The sequence below is a fragment of the Heteronotia binoei genome, chromosome 4 (genome assembly GCF_032191835.1).
Source record: "Heteronotia binoei isolate CCM8104 ecotype False Entrance Well chromosome 4, APGP_CSIRO_Hbin_v1, whole genome shotgun sequence".
NCBI lineage: Eukaryota > Metazoa > Chordata > Lepidosauria > Squamata > Gekkonidae > Heteronotia > Heteronotia binoei.
The window spans coordinates 56436198-56452983 of record NC_083226.1 but is presented as its reverse complement, the minus strand read 5'-3'; the positions used below and the strand labels follow the sequence as shown (position 1 = coordinate 56452983).

Genomic DNA, 16786 nt, shown 5'->3' with positions numbered 1-16786 from the left:
AGCAAACTATGGTTTACGGCCTCAGTAAATGAGGAGTCCAAAGATGTAAAAAATTTACCCATATCACTAAACTAATTTTGTTTGGCAATGCTATTAAGTGTCTTGCTATTGACCATGCTTACCCCACCTAACTGTACCAAAGAGTTCACATTCTGAAGAAGGCAATAAAGATCCCTTGGCAAATAGTCAACATAGTGTGTAGTTTAGTGTATGATAACATCACAGCTGTGACAAAATGTTAATTAAGTATTATTTTTCCATGTTGTTTTATTTGCTGTATTTATTTATTTATTTTATTTTATTGGATTTATATCCCGCCCTCCCCGCCGAAGCAGGCTCAGAGCGGCTTATTTATTTAATTTTTATTTTTTATTTTATTTTATTGGATTTATATCCCATCCTCCCTGCTGAAGCAGGCTCAGGGCGGCTCACAACAGTAAAAACATTTACAGGTTAAACATTAACTAATTAAAATCTTACAATAAAACAATTAAAACATTTGAAACACACATTAGGCATTTTGTCAGTTACTTCTAGATTAGACTACTATAACAACCTTTATGTGGAGCCACCATGGTTCTGCATTCAGGATGTAGGCAACACTGTTGACTGTTTGTCCCCACATTCCAAAATGCCAGTAAATAAGGATGCCACAACTTTTTCAGGCAGTCACACTTACTTTGTTCAGCATGATCAAATGGTGAGCTGATCAGGGATATATTTGGATTATGTCAAGTAATTTGTACAGTTGCTGAACAACTTTGGTCAGATAACCCACAGTGGATCAGGGGATCAGCTGGGAGTCTGACCCTTCTCAACAAAATAACTACCCAATGAAGTTTCAAAAGTGAAAGGAAAAACAGTTCATTTCTTTTCCCTCACCTCCAATTTGTGAGATAATAGAAGCAATGCTTTTGATCTCCACACTGAAAAATGGAAAGAGCTTGTTTCTTTCCCCTTCCCTCCAATATGCAAAAAAGGAAAGAATGAAGAAGTTATTTCTTTCTTTTTGTCTGTAGCCCAAGGTGGGCTGGGAAGAAGAGATAGGAAAGCCTTTAATTAAGTATTTTCATATTTTAAAAATATTCTCCTTTATTTTACACTTTTTTTAAATTATTTGTTGTACTGAACATTATTTCATTTCTTGCTTTACTATTACTTTGTAGAACTATTGTTTATTTATTAAAACATTTATATCCCATTTTTCCCTGTGGTTTAAGGTGGCTGACAATACATGTTTGAATAATACTATACACAAATGCTATGTCAATCAATATCAGAGTTGGGCAATGAAATGAAGCAAAAGCTGAAGCATATTTCCCCCCTAGTAATTGAGTCATAAATATATAAAAATCACGTAAACATCAGCTCTCTTACAGAGACATAGAATAGAATGTGTAAAACAAATGGAAGTATAAGTCAGTTACCCTAGAATAAATATCAAACATTTATTTATAAATACAATATGAAATATTCCAAGCTTTGAACCATTTAACCACTTCTATATAGAAACTATGAAACTGTGAACACATATTTTAAATGTCAGAACAAGAGTTTAGCTGTTGCCATTGTTCAGATTTATTTCATTTTTATATAGAGGTGTCACTTAAGATGGACTGTCTCTTTCTGACTGGCAGTGCGTTCAAGAGTATCTAAGCTATTGGATCAACATTTTTTGCATATATAAAATAAATGATCTCCAGACTTCCTATTTCATACAGAAGTAAACAGAAACACCAGGAGGTGCCACACAGTGTTCTGTTAAAACTCAGACAAAAAAGAGTTTAGAGCTGGCATGAGCATTTCTTCAGGCCCATTACTGCATTTGGTTAAACAGATTTGTCATGCAAACAATGCATACAAAACTTGAGAAACAGTTATCTTACATACAGGGCTTTTTTTGTAGCAGGAACTCCTTTGCATATTGGGCCACACACCCCTGATATAGTCAATCCTCCAAGAACTTACAGGCTCTTCTTACAGGACCTACTGTAATCTCTTGGAGGACTGGCTACATCGGGGTGGGGGGCGGGCTGTAGCCTAATATGCAAAGGAGTTCCTGCTACAAAAAAGCCCTAATTATGTAACAGCTGTGTGAAAATTACCAGGTTTAAAAGTAAACTGAGTGTTGAACCTTGGGATGAAAATGAACTTGATATTCATTTTTCATCAGTGTGTAATGGGTAAAAATCAGGACTTTTCTTGAGCAGGAATGCACAGGAACCCAGTTCTGGCTGGCTTGGCATCAGGGGTGTATGGCCTAATATGCAAATGAGTTCCTGCTGGGCTTTTTCTACAAAAAAGCCCTTTGTGAAATAATGGTGACATCAGGGGGTGTGTCCTAATATGCAAATAAATTTCTGCTGGGCTTTTCCTACAAAAATAGCCCTGGTGAAAACACTCATGTTCGGTTTGTGGTTTGGATTAGCACATGATGGCAAGGCGATTTAATTCTTCAGCAATGAACAACCCCTTGCCCAATTTCAAACAGAACCTCCTGCACTACTGCATTTTAAAGAATGAAGATAAGTTAAAAGAACATATTTTCCCTTTAAATCCACTTTTTAAAATTTAATGAAACCCGTTTTCAAGTAGGAAAACTAAACAGGGTGTGAAATGTTAAATCCCCTTTTACTACCCCAAGTCATCCCACTCTGAATCATGACTGTGCACATACACAATTTGCTTTCTATTGACTGGCATTTGGCATCTTTCTAACATCTGTTTTGGCCTTATCTTGCAAGTTAATTTAAGCAGCTTGTTTTACAAGAGCAATGAAAACTACTCTTCTAGAAATCTCTTTAAACAATTTCTGTTGATATGTTAGGTGAAACAGCAGGATTGTCTATTACAAAATGTGATATTTCTAGATGCAGACTTTCTGACCCTGAGTGGTTGGTCCACCACATCCTTGGAACAAGGTGTTTTCACTATGTTGGCAAAGCCCAGTTTTTTCACTGTCAACAGTTGTTGGCAATCTCAGTCATGAACCAGTGCTTATATGCAATGGCTGGCTGGAACAACAAAAGAGGATAAAAAATCCAGGCAAAATTCACACTAGACTTTTAATCCTGGTTTAGCTCTGTCCCCAAATTGACATTCTACAATAAAATCATAGAATCATAGAGTCACGGGGTTGGTTTCTCTGATTCTATAATTCTAGTGTAGAATGTCAATTTGGGGATAGAGTTAAACCAGGATTAAAGGTCTAGTGCAAAAAGTGTTGGCACAGCAGCGTGCTTTTTGCCTTAGGAATGGAGACCATGGTTCAGTGATACAGAAGTACATTCAGAAGTTCCAAGGTTCAATCCCTGGCATGTCTAATTAAAAATATCAGTTAGTTAGTGCCCTGAAAGATGTCTGCCTGAGATCTGTAATAGCCATTTCCAATCAGTACAGACTTTGACAGACCAGTAGTCTAACCCAATAGCCCTGTTCACAAGTTACAGTGAATCAATGCACAATCTATGTACACTTGATTTTTCTTTATGCATGAGTTGAGTAATTCTCATATTATATTCAACACATTGGCAGCTGAATGTAATTTAAACTTGGTATTGCTCCAGGAACTGGTCCCATTTGGCCTTTTCTTATAAACACCTGTACACAAATACATTTGGGCTTTACATACATTCACGGTAGAGTGTGAACATGGTTCATGTAAAGGAAATATTCTATTATCAGCATCAATGATTTTCAGTATGGTAGTAATGGATATCATATCACCCCTCAGTGTTTTGGTGTGCCCACTTCCTTGTTTCCCAAATGTCTTTTCCTCAAAGCAAAGAGCCAATCCTGACTTTTCTATGCCTTATTGGATCAGATGTTTCTTCAGAAGAGTTGAGGAGGCATCAATTTAGGGTGGAACACACTGGGAATTTGGCATGGCAGCATTCTGGCTTTGAAAAAGCCAGTGCTCTTTGATGTGTGCTGAGGCAATCACACACACCCTGCCCTACTGTCAGGACAGGCATGGGCCACACATGCATAAGAGGAGTAATCAGACTTTGGGGGTAGGGAGGTGGATGCATCACATGCCCTAGCCATTCAGACAACCAGGAAATGCACCCTGCATGCACTTTAGAGATTTGCTACTGGGAAGTTCCTGGTAGTTATTTAATCCAGTCCCAACCCATTCTAGAATGAGGTAAATATGAGTGGGACTCAGGGGCAGATGTGCACATGTGATCACTGTTGCCGGAGAGCTATGATTTCCAATGCCTTCCTTAACTTTGAACTCTGATGGACTGCACCTAAACTGGCATGCCTGCAAGACCAACTTTTGGGCATTTAGCCCTCCTGATCAGCCAGGCAAAAGGCACCCTTCACTAGGACTATCATAATGTGGACCAGAATCCACAAGGAATTTGGACTCTATTTCACCCCCTGGCTGCCCAGCTCTGTCACAGAAGTCTGCAGTCCTGTCTTCAGTAGCAGACCAGAGAGAAGCCATGATTTTTAAAACAACAACTCTGTTCTTGCAGCAGCCATCAAGAACATCTAAGCTAAAGAACCTGTCCTATATTTTACCATCTGATAGGGCATGTATAGAGGGAGGGAGAGAGGATTGGTGCTGTGCTAAATGTATGCTTGTAAACTTTTTAAAATATCTATTTTAAACTTTTGATGCTGGGGGTGGTTCTCTGTACCACATAGAAAGTCTTATACATTTTATTTTAAAAGGGGTGCCAGGGAGGAAGGCAGTCAGTCAGCAAGCAGCTATTCTTCCAGGGGTAGAAGAAGAAGAAGAAGACCGCAGATTTATACCCCACCCTTCTCTCTGAATCAGAGACTCACAGCGGCTTATAATCTCCTTTATCTCCTTCCCCCACAACAGGCATCCTTTGAGGTGGGTGGATTTGAGAGCTCTCCCAGAAGCTGCCCTTTCAAGGACAGCTGTATGAGAGCTGTGGCTGACCTAAGGCCATTCCAGCAGCTGCAAGTGGAGTGGAGAATCAAACCTGGTTATCTCAGATAAGAGTCCGTGCACTTAACTACTACACCAAACTGGCAGAGTATCACATAAGGCAGTGAGCTGTACCCATAGTGACCAGGCACTGGACAGCAGGAGACACAGAGGCCAGGGAAGCTGGGAGCCCTTTTCAGAGGGCAATTCCAGCAAAGGGTCAGATGGTGGTGGTGGTGAGCTATCCTGTGAGAGAAAAGCCCCTCCAGGTGTGGAGAAATACCTAAGAGGGCAGGGCAAAAAGGGCCTGCAGGTCAGAGCGGACCAATTCCATTACAAGCTCAACAAAGTTAGGGAATCCTACTTTATATAGCAGAATTAGACTTGTAACTGTTAACTCCAGCTGGGGTTGGAAACAGGCCTGTAGCCAGAAAATTTGGAGTGAAGGGGTCTGGGAGATAAAAAAAATTGGTGGGGGGGCTGTAGGGCTTGGCTGCTTCTTCCCAGTTCTGATTTCGGCCTCCCCCCAGCTCCAGGCGAGTATCACTTCCCCCTACTACTTATGAGAAAGCCCATGCCCGGCCGAGCAGCTTACAGCAGGCGACAGAGTCCAATTGCGGCAGGGAGGAGGGGAGAAATGTTATGAGGGCACTGCTCAGGCTCACCCCCTGCCTTCCCCAGCTGTCTTTCCCACTCTCTTTCTTGCTGTTATTCTCTCTCTCTATTGTGCTCTCTCTCTCGTTGTTTCTCTTGCTCTCTCTTCTTTGCTCTCTCGCTGCCACTCTCTCTGACTGCCTTCAGTCCCCTGGGCAAGTGCAGGGAGAGAGGGGTGCTGGGAGGAAGGAGTGTCCTTGTGGTGGTGCAGCAAAAATGGGGGGCAGCATGGAGCTGGTTTATCTGGTGGAAGTCGTTCAGCAAGTCAACCTCTTTCACTGGGATCTTATGTCCTCCCCCCCATACCTGTCTCTGGCTGGCCCTGCTCTTTGGGAGGAGGGAGGAGCTCCAGCGTTGGGTGTGCACAACCCAAGATGCTTCTTCTGCTCTGGGGCTCTGCTTGTGAAAGCATCTCTTTGAAGCAGCCCAGACAGGAAGGGGGCCAGCTGGTCAAGGCCCAGAATCCTCCCAGCAGTTCATGCGCTGGCCACTGGGCAGGGCAGGGTTCTCTCTCATTCTCTTTCTCTTTCCCTCTCTCTCTCTCTTACTTGCTCTCTCGCTGTTGCCCTCTTTCTTTCCCCCTCACTGTCACTCACTCTTTCCCTTGATCCTTCCTCTTCATTGTCGCTCCCTTCTGCTCTCTCACTCTTATTGCGCTCTCTTTCTATCTATCTCTCTGCTTCCCTTTTCTCTGGTCCTGGAAGCCCTCCAATGGAGAGGCCCTATGGAGGGAAGGGTTTTTTAAATAGGGCAGCTGGATCCTTCCCAACCCCCCCATGGCTACAGGCCTGGTTGAAAAGGGTACACTGTCCTATTTAAAGCACTAGTTCTCTTGTATTTTTGTTTGAACATAAATTTAAATTTGTGATATGAATGCTTCCAGTAAAGAGTGAGGCCTTGTTTTTAAAACAGGAAACAAACTTTACTTTAAAATAGGCAGTGCTGGCCACTGCCTTTCCCACTCACTATTCCTATTTGTAGGTTTTTTAGCTCATTATTATCCTATAATTCTGAAAATCACTCTTTAACTACTGTGGCTGAGCATGGAAGGGTGTTTAAATAGGAGGGAGGGATATCTAGTAATTAATTAATTAATTAATTAATTAATCTTATATATTTCTCACAATAGTATTTCATAAACACCATCGCAAACATAGATATGTAGGCTTGGTAAACAATCATAGAACTTTCTGTTGGATAGGGTAAATCACTGGATTTAATTCATTTCATAAAAGCCTTATCTGGAAATCTGGCTGCCCCATCTAGCAAGCAAAGCTGTGTCCAGTCCAGTGTAACCCACTGTGAAATTTTAGAGAACATGAGGGATAAATTTTAGAGAACATGAGGGATAAATCTGTTACCAAAAAACTAATACACGTAGCACATAGCATTAACGGCTGTAAAATGTGCATGTCCTATCACAACTGCAAGGGCATATCTGCACTGCCAGAAAATTGGGTATGGAGATGTACATAGCTGATATCTAATCTGCTCTCATTTGCACTGCAAGTGCACAGCCATCTCATTTAAAAATCTGTGCTGAAGTTTAAAATTTCTTTCCCATTATCAATAACCAAGTGAATTAAATCAGAAACCAAAAACTTTTCACCAAGGACCTTCATAAAACTTGGATTTCTTTAGGTAAAGTTAAGACATTTTGAGGAACTAAGCAATGTCAAGTTTAAAAGGCCCCATGGTATTATGCTTTTTAGCAATTTTTGTATTAAGAGGCCCCAGTAATCTGAGGCCCTAACTGTACCCTGCTTGGGTTGTGCATAAATACGGCCTTGGTGAATGATTCATGTATGTGAATAATTGTCTGATTCCACAGAGATTCCAGTCAGGCTAAAGTTCATCATAATTCAGATCACTTGAAACCAATGTTACAAGTTAATCATGATTAAGTTTAATTGGTTTGGAGTTTCAGGTACTGTACCACTCCTAAAAACTGGCGGGGAGGAAATGGGGAAAGATCCCACTAATTAGCAATAGCCAGGGCTTTTTTTGAGCAGGAACGCAGGGCATTGGCTTGGCATCAGGGTGTATATCCTAATATGCAAATGAGTTTCTGCTGGGCTTTTCCTATGCAAAAGCTCTGTGTTAAACAATGGTGATATCAGGTGGTGTGTCCTAATATGCAAATGTTCCTGCTGGGCTTTTTAGAGAACATTTTAGAGAACATGAGGGAACATAGGGGGAAAAAAGCCTTGGCAATAGCTGATCTTGCTGAACCTGTACTCCTCTCTGAGCACAAATATAAAATGCCTGGCAATGCCTAGAAGTACAAGCCAAAGGACTTTTGCCTTTTAGCTATTAGCTTGAAGGTCAAGTCTAGAGCTGCGCAGAAGAATGGTCAGCAGAAAGAGAAAACTATTTGACCATAAAAAGCCACCTTTTCCTTTCATTTTTGGTTGCTTTTTCTGTGTTGTTACATGCTTCCTCCCCCCTCCTGGAAGAAAATCAAAATATAAATATTCTAAATAAATAAACAAATTGCAAAGATAAACTAAGATTATTTTATTTATTTACTTTAAATTTGTATGCCATCCACTCCACTTATGGACCCATCAAGGGAGCCCCATTCACAACCGTGCTGCAGCGTTCTGCACTAGCTGCAGTTTCCGAGTCAGTCAAAGGTAGCCCCATGTAGAGGGCATTACAGTAGTCTATCCTCAAGGTGACTGTAGCATGGATCACCATTGCTAAGTCACGGTGCTCCAGGAAAGGGGTCAACTGCTGTACTCGCCGCAGATGAAAAAAGGCAGACTTGGCAGTGGCTGCCACCTGGGCCTCCATAGTCAGAGAGGGCTCCAGAAGCACTCCCAGACTCCTGACCTTAGGGGCCGGTATCAAAAGCACCCCATCAAAGGCTGGCAAGGGAATCTCCTTTCCAGGACCACAGCGACTCAGATAGAGAACCTCCGTCTTCATCTGATTCAGCTTCAGTCGACTCAGCCTGAGCCAAGATGTCATGGCGTGTAATGCCAGATCTAAGTTATCCGAGGCAAAGCTGGACTGGCCACCCATCAACAGATAGAACTGGGTGTCATCTGCATATTGATGACATCCAGCCCATACCTCCTGACAATCTGGGCAAGGGGGCGCATATTGATGTTAAATAACATCGAGGATAGAACTGCCTCTTGTGGCACACCACATATAACTAAGTGTCTCTGGGACAATTCTCCCCTATCACCACCCTTTGTCCCTGAACTTGGAGGAAAGAGGCCAGCCACTGTAAGACAGACCCCCCACATTGGCAAGGCAGCTAATCAGTAGCTGATGGTCAACCGTATCGAATGCAGTTGACAAATCTAATAACAGCAGCATCTCTGAGCCACCTTGATCCAGATGACGCAGAAGGTCATCTGTGAGGGCAACCAGAACTGTCTCCATCCTGTGATCCAGATGGAAGCTGGACTGAAATGCATCCAGCACCGAAGTGTCATCCAGGAACCCTTGTAACTGAGCCACTACAGCCCGCTCTATGACCTTGCCCCAAAAGGGTAGGTTTGACACCTGCCAATAGTTCGCCAATTTGGCCGGGTCGACAGATGGTTTTTTTAAGAGGGGGCAGACCACAACCTCTTTAAAGGGCATGGGAAAGATCCCATCACAGAAGAATCTGTTGATAATCTCCTGTAATGGTTCATATAGCGTCGCCTGGCTGGCTTTCACCAGCCAAGACAGGCATGAATCCATGTATCCACAGGTGGTAGGGCGTACAAGGGAACTGTCAACTTCCTCCAGGCTGAGTGGAGTGAAGGAATCCAAAAAAGGACCAGAAGACGTGCTTGGTGCCTCGAGTTCACTCACTGTATCAAATGTGGTGGGGAGATCGTGGCGGAGCGATGAGACCTTATCTGCAAAAAAACTAGCAAAAGCCTCGCAGCCTATTTCCAATTCCCTAGTGTTTGGTTTACCTTGTGACAAGGTTGTTAATGACCGAATTATACTAAATAATTCTGTCGGGCGTGAGATCGCAGATGCAATCCGGGTCATAAAGTAAGCCTTCTTTGTGGCCCAGACTGCCATCTCATAGGTCCGCATAAATGACCTATAGGATGTTCTTGTCACCTCGTCACAACTACGTTGCCACTGCCTCTCTAGTTGTCTTAGTTGCCGTTTCATCGATCACAACTCTGGGATATATTATGGACCCAATCATGGAGAGGGACGAAGAGGATGCAGAGGAGCAATCTCATCAATAGCTGTGGAGAGTTGGCTATTCCAAGCCTCTGCGAGCTCATTCAACGAGTCGCCTGTAGGCCAGGGATCTTGCAAGGCCATCTGAAACTGCATAGGGTCCATTTGACTTGTGGGCAAGCTAAAACCTGCTCGCCGCCTAAACAGGGTAGGAGTGGAATATTCACACTGGCCCTCACGGCATAGTGGTCCGACCATGACACTGCCTCCGCAGCAATCAAGTCCGCTACAACTCCTGCTACAAAGATCAAATCTAGCATGTGTCCTGCTTGGTTATCAAAATGTCTGGAACAATTTCAATATTCCGTAGCAATTTTTTAAAAAAAGAAACAATACTGTATGTTTATTCTATCCACTACTTTTTCTGTGAAGAAATAGTCACAGAAACAGTCCCATGTTTCTCAGTTTCCTCTCTTTATACTTATTACATTTATCATTCTGCTTATTTTTTATTTAAACAAAGTAATAATTGCATTTAGCTTTTCAGCAATTTTTTTTTATAAAAGCAAATTCATAGAATATTAGAATGACAAAAATACAAAGGTTTTAATTTCCAAAAGCTATTAAAACATACTCCCTTACAAAATGTGTGTTTGAAGTTCAAATGAAAGACAATATCTGAATACGCTAATCCTCAAGAGAATTCATGGCACCTGTCAAGCACTGTAAAGGTTTTATAAATGTTGTCTTCTGCAAAGTCAACTGCAAACATCATAAGCCTTCTGTAAATATGTCTACTAGCCTCTTTGTTTGAGCAGAAATATTAAATTTCCCAGTATTATGATTATAAACTGGAGAAGATTATTTCAGGGTTTTTTTTTTTAAAAAAAAAAAACTGATTAATACTCTTTCACTTCTGCCATGGGACTGAGTTTCAAACTACAGATTTAAGTGTTTGAAAATATTTGATTTGCAAATACCGACATAAACTGAAATAGCTATATACAAGTAAACATGTTTAAAAGGAAAGCATTACAATAAATGGCCCTGCTACACAATTCTTGAATTTTATATAAGGCCACTATTCACTATATATGTTTTCTATCTAATATAATAAAACAAAAATGTAAAACATTGTTCTTTTTAAATAAAAAAATAAAATACTAATGTGTAAGACTGCATTAGTCAATCAACTAATGCTATTTCTATGGTTGATTTAGTAAAGGGAAAAAAATCATCTAGCAAATGCAAGTGTATGATGATCACATTATTACCTATGGTCTTCAAGGATGTGAGTTTCTGTGGGGCTATATGCAGTGCTTATGAATATTGTTTGGCAACAAAATCCATCACTTTCTTTCTTTTTGCTTTGATCAAATGGGAGGCTTCCGTGTGTTGAACTGGTGAGTTACTCCCATTTGAAATATATATGTGAATTAGCAATTAATCATTGGGAAGTCAGTAAGTTAATGTTGTGCTTTCTGTAAAGAGGAGATGAAATCTGAAGTGCACAGAGACATTGACTTTGGAGAAGAGAACAGTTTGCAGCCAGGAAGCATTCTTCCTTGCAGACTTCGTATTTGCTCAGCATTCTTTTTCTTCTTTGCTCACTGCTTCTGTCACTTCTGTCTGAGATTCCATTGATTTTCTGAACCATTTTTCTTGGTTTCTAAAATGAAAGCTTTTTGGACTTAGCTCCTAAAAAGTCACATACTGTTATCTAAAAGCAATCCTCCCCCAACGCCAGATATGTATGCACTAGCTGTAGCCAATTTAGCATTCAATATATGTTTAGGTGAACCTTTCTTTCCCCCCCAAGTCAGAATGAAAAGTCGGACACAAGGTATTGGTATAACTAAGGGCCACTTTATTAAGTATAATAATAAACAGCAAGGGCAACAAGAACTGCGCCTGGTCAGGGCCAGGGGTCTCAACAGACCGCTCCCCTGCCATTAGTGGGCAAGAGACCCAGCCCCCCCCAGTCGGAGCTGTGTGGCACAGCTCCCACCAGGCTGGCCCAGCAAGGAGGCAAGCCCCAGAGGGCCCGACCACCAGACACACATCTCAATGGAAGGCACCCTCTAGTCGAGCCTCCAGGACGGTCTGCATTCTCACACCCCAGGTCATCAAACTTATGGTTGATCCTGCCAGACCCCTAACTCCCCAAAAGGGGGATGCTTTCTGGTCCTCCCCTAGCTGCATAGAACCATAAACCCATTAACAACCTGCCAAACTAAAGTGACTAACCTATTTAACAGCACCTCCCTAAAGACAAATCCACAATCCACTGACCTGCTATGTAGGGTAGGCGAAAAAACACCCCAGCAAACTGCCAATCAGCAGGGGAGCAAAAAAATTCCTACCTGGCCCCCCAAACCATGAGGTGACCAGCACTTGCCTACATAACAAACAGGGCGGGAGGGAGGGCCGATCTCAACCTGGAGACTGAGGTAGGGGGCAGATGGTGCTGCTGCTATCACAGCAAGCCCCGCCCCTTCAAAAGCATGCCCAAATGGGCTGCAAAAATCCTCCTTTTCCTCCCAGGGAGGCAAAGACATTCCAGCAGCCTAGCAGCATGCTGCTAGAAACAAATTATTACTACATTGTGTTGCAGATCTAAGTCCAAACAATAAACAGACTGCTGGAAACTGGAGCTCACATTTGGTCCTCCTCCCAATAATGCAACTCTCAATTTTCTGGAATTCTGTAACATCACTGGGTTCATAGGGTTTGATCCATTCAGCCTTTTCTGCTGGTGAAAACTGGAAGAGGAGATCTCCAAGGGTGCTTACACACAGTTACAGTTTGCAAGTGGATTTTCAGCAAATTTTATTGAAATGGATTATTTAGTGTGCATGAAAGTAGCGGTTTCATTCGGTTCAGCCGAATCAAATCAACCGCCGAAGCACCCCTGATTCAGCTGTATACGGAATCGCATACAACCGAATCCAATTGGGGCCCGTATAGATATTCGGAAGTATACGGAAATCCATGGAAAAGGTGGGAAAGGGGCTTCTGCAGCCTCAGGGGAGCTGCTTGCCTCCTTTCCCGCCTTTGGTAGCCTTTTCCCACCTCTCCCAAAGCCTCCCTGGGATCAGGGAGCGGCGGGAGGGTTAAGAGGAGCCCCAGCAGCCAATCCAAAGCATGCATTTGCAAACTGCATTGTAAATGCATGCTTTGCAGGGCTGTTGTGTAGCTGATCCCCCAGCCATCAGCAACATTGTTGTTCTTTTGATCTTTTGCTTACTTGGGTATCCAAGTAAGCACTGTTGTCTGGCCAATCACAGAACAGTGATATTTTTTGAAACTGTTCTCTGTAGGGCCAGAGAACCTTTTTAAGGAGTCTGCCTGGCTGGACTCCTCCATTGCTGCTGTGTTGGTGTGTGTTGGTGTGAGAGAGAGATTGTGCTGTGCTGGCCCTTGGCCTCAGCTACTGCTGCTCTCTCTCAGCCTTACCAGACTTGCCTGGAGTAGAGAAGACGTCTAAGGTAAGACAGTCTTGGGGTTCTTGTTTTCATTTTAGTTGGTAAAAGGACTTTTTAAGACTCAGAGTTCCTTTACTTATCCAGATTTGGGTGGTGGGTAGCTTATTTGGGGTTAGGGTTAGGAGGTTCTGCTGGGGGAGGGGGCCTGGGGTGGGTTTTTTTTGCCAATTTGCCCATATCTTACATTAGTGAGAGGACTTTTAAAAGTGCAGTGTCCTTTTACTTTTCCTGATTTGGGTGGCTTGGATTTCTTGGGGTTAGGGTGAAGGTTTTTTTTTGGGGGGGAGGGGTTGTTTCTGTATTGTTAAAAGTTAAGTTTTTTACTGTTTTAAAAGGATTCTGTGTTTGATTTGTTGCTGCTGTGTTGTACTGCTGTTGTTCCTTTTCTCTTCTGGTTCTGGTTCTTGGGGGGGGGGGCTGTTTGGCCTAATTGTTTAAAAGGCCACTTTTTTAACAGTTGAGTTTCTTGGCCTTCTCCTGTTGTCCCTTTTCCTGGTTCTGGTTTTTTTTTGGGGGGGGGGGGAGCTGGCACCTGGGTGACAGACCCAGAACCAGTAGGCTTGTTGTGCTTGGCCAGCTCTGCCCATGTTGTTTGGGGCAGGGCTGGAGAGCTGGCATCTGTAGATTGTATGTTCTGTGGCAGGGAAGCTGGCACCTGGGTGAGAGACCCAGAGCCAGCATGCTTGTTGTGCTTGGCCAGCGTTCTTTGGGGCAGGGCTGGAGAGCTGGCATCTGGGTTTGCTGCAGCCAGGTCTGCAGAGCAGACCTTGAGCAGATTGTGTTTTGTGTGGCAGGGTTCATAGAGTAGATAGATGTATATAGTGCATGTGGGTCCTATAGAGATTCTCTGGTGTGAAGTTAGGTTTGGCTTTGGGTGCCCCAGGAATTGGACCCCATGGCCCAATCTTTTTGGGACTTGGGGGTTTGTAGGGGAGAGTTCCCTGTAGGTCCCCTGCAAATTTGGGGGCTCTCCCTCAAACCCCCTCCCCTCCAGGTGGCTTCAAATATACCCTATTTGCCATTGATTTCAATGGCCCATAGGGTATAATGGTCCATATATTCAGAAATAGACACGCATCTACCATATATGCGGCTATTCCGACTATGGAATTCAGAAATATACGGGATTCTGTATTTTTTTATCCCGTATATTTCCGAATCTGTGTACTAGCAAATTTTTTTTTTTGTACATCCCTACATGAAAGCACCCCAAAAGAGCTATGCTGTGGATCATGAGACCTGGACAAAAAACATGTGGAATAGTAGTGTAGGGAAGGAGAAGAATTAGAGAAGACTGAGCAAAAAAGCTGTCTTGTATCAGGCCCAAAGACTGTGAATTCTACAAGATTTTCAGGTGACTAAATGAATAACTCTTCCAAAGTGGAAAATAACAGCTATGTTAGAAGCAGGATAGTAGATGGAGGCAATGTCAGGCCCTGTGGTTAAATAGCTGCCTTTAACAGGTGAGAAGCATAGGTAAAACATTTTAACATTTGCCTGAATTTGTGGATCTACACCTAAAATACCACCCTCCCCCCACATTCAGGGGTGGAATTCTAGCAGGAGCTCCTTTGCATATTAGGCCGCACATCCCTGATGCAGCCAATCCTCCAAGAGCTTACAAGGCTCTTTTTTGTAAGCTCTTGGAGGATTGGCTACATCAGGGGTTTGGCCTAATATGCAAAGGAGCTCCTGCTAGAATTCCACCCCTCATTTTCTCCTACCTTGGCCTATAACAGATGTTCCCTTTTCATGTTTCCTCATCTGTCTGCTTGTGTATTCTCATCCTACTTCTTATCTTTTATAAAGTTGGACAAAATTTAAGTTCAGTGACACCTTTAAAACCAACGAAGTTTTATTCAAGGTATGAGCTTTTGTGTGCATGCACACTTCCTCAGATACATTGACATGGAAGGTAACAGTTCACTGATATATGTAGAGGGTGAACACTAAATCAGCACACAACACAGTGATGATATTTTAACAGATGCAAAAACTAAACAGCAATAATAAGTTTACATGCACCATTTGTTTGGATTCAATGGGGGGGGGGGCACAATAAATATGTTAAAAGCTCATACCTTGAATAAAACTTCATTGTTCTACTGCTTCAGACCAACATGTCCCACCTGGATCTCTCTTAAAATGTTGTGGTTTTAGTTATATAAAGTAGGAATGCCAGCCTCCAGGTGGAACTAGGAATCCCCTGGAATTACAACTCATCTCCAGTTTACAGAGATCATCAGTTCCAAAGGAGAAAATGGAGGCTTTGAAGGATGGATGCTATAGCATTGTAACCCACTGAAGTCTCTGCTTTCCCCAGGCTCTATCTCCAAATCTTTAGGCATTTCCTAACCTGGATCTGGCAACCCTATGACCCCATCCTCTGCTGGTTGCCAGGGTGGACCTACTGGCAACTCTAAGAAAAATAAAAGATTATATTAGATTTCACAGTTTTAAAAATCTCTGGTGGGAGAAGACTGCCATTTTCTGAACCCAACTCTAAAAGAAAGATTTTCGTTGCATACAAAATATTCCAAAATAACCCAGCTCAACAACACTTTAACCTTCCCATGCCATTCTTTCCTGTGGTTGTATACAAAGATTCTATACTCAGAAGGTATTCGGTAAATGGAAACTGAAATAGTCTGGAGAGCTGGTTACTGAAGATATCTGATCTCATCCCTTTGGTCATTTTCAAATGCTCTGCTTCAGGTACTCATGGCATCTAAACCCAAGAAAGGGTCTTTTCACTTGTGGTGTCAAAACTTTGGAATTATCTTCCCATGAAGATATGTCTGTCTGTCGTTGCCTTCTGCCAGATGGTTAAAGATTGTTTTTTGTTTAGCATTTCTGTACTGACTCTTATTAGCCCCTCTGCTTTGTGTGTGTGTTTTATGTTCTCATTAAAAATGTTTATTTTAAATGCTTTTAATATAGTTTTAGTTTTTAAAATGTTTTCTGCACGAATATACAGGCACACACAAATATATTAAATTAAGCAACTTACTCTTCTCCAAGGCACATCCTGTTGTTTTGTCTCAGAACAGAGGGCTAAAACAAAGCAAAATATTTTCCATCAGTGCTGAAAGTGCAAGATATTCTTTTCAGTATCTTATATGAACTATCACTTTAAAAGGAGCAAATATCTAGTTGTCTTTTTGCAACTCAGAAAAATCTCATGCATGTTTGCTTAGAAGCAAATCCTACATTTCCCCCCTCATCTGAGTTTATTCCCAAGTAAGTGCACACAGGAATCCAATTACAGTACCTTAAAAATACTCAACACTGGCTTAGGAAATTCCTGGAGATTTGGAGCTGGTGCCTGTGGAGGGCAGATCTGGGGGAAGGGAGGGAGCTCAGCAGTGATATGTTGCCAATAGTAGGGCTGCCAGGTCCATTCACCTAGCCAGATAGAGACTCCAGTTCCAGTGCACTCCAGACTTCAGTTTTCCATCTCTCCCCCCTCCCAGCAGCCTCTACCTAAGAAAGGGACCATCTTTTTCCACAGTGGGGACCAAAGCAGCTTACATCATTCTGCTTTCCCTCTTTTGATCTGCAGAACAACCCTGTCAGATAGGTTAGGCTGAAAGTC

The 16786-nt window shown here is 42.5% G+C and overlaps 1 protein-coding gene across 1 annotated transcript in view; it reads right to left on the bottom strand.

Annotated features, from left to right (window-relative positions):
• PTPRD (protein tyrosine phosphatase receptor type D) overlaps positions 1 to 16786 on the bottom strand; it is a 1753725-nt gene that overhangs the window by 1564406 nt on the left and 172533 nt on the right. Inside the window, exon 2 of the mRNA XM_060237318.1 lies at positions 16202 to 16245. The gene's annotated coding sequence lies outside the window, so the exon portion shown is untranslated. The remainder of the gene's footprint in view (positions 1 to 16201; positions 16246 to 16786) is intronic.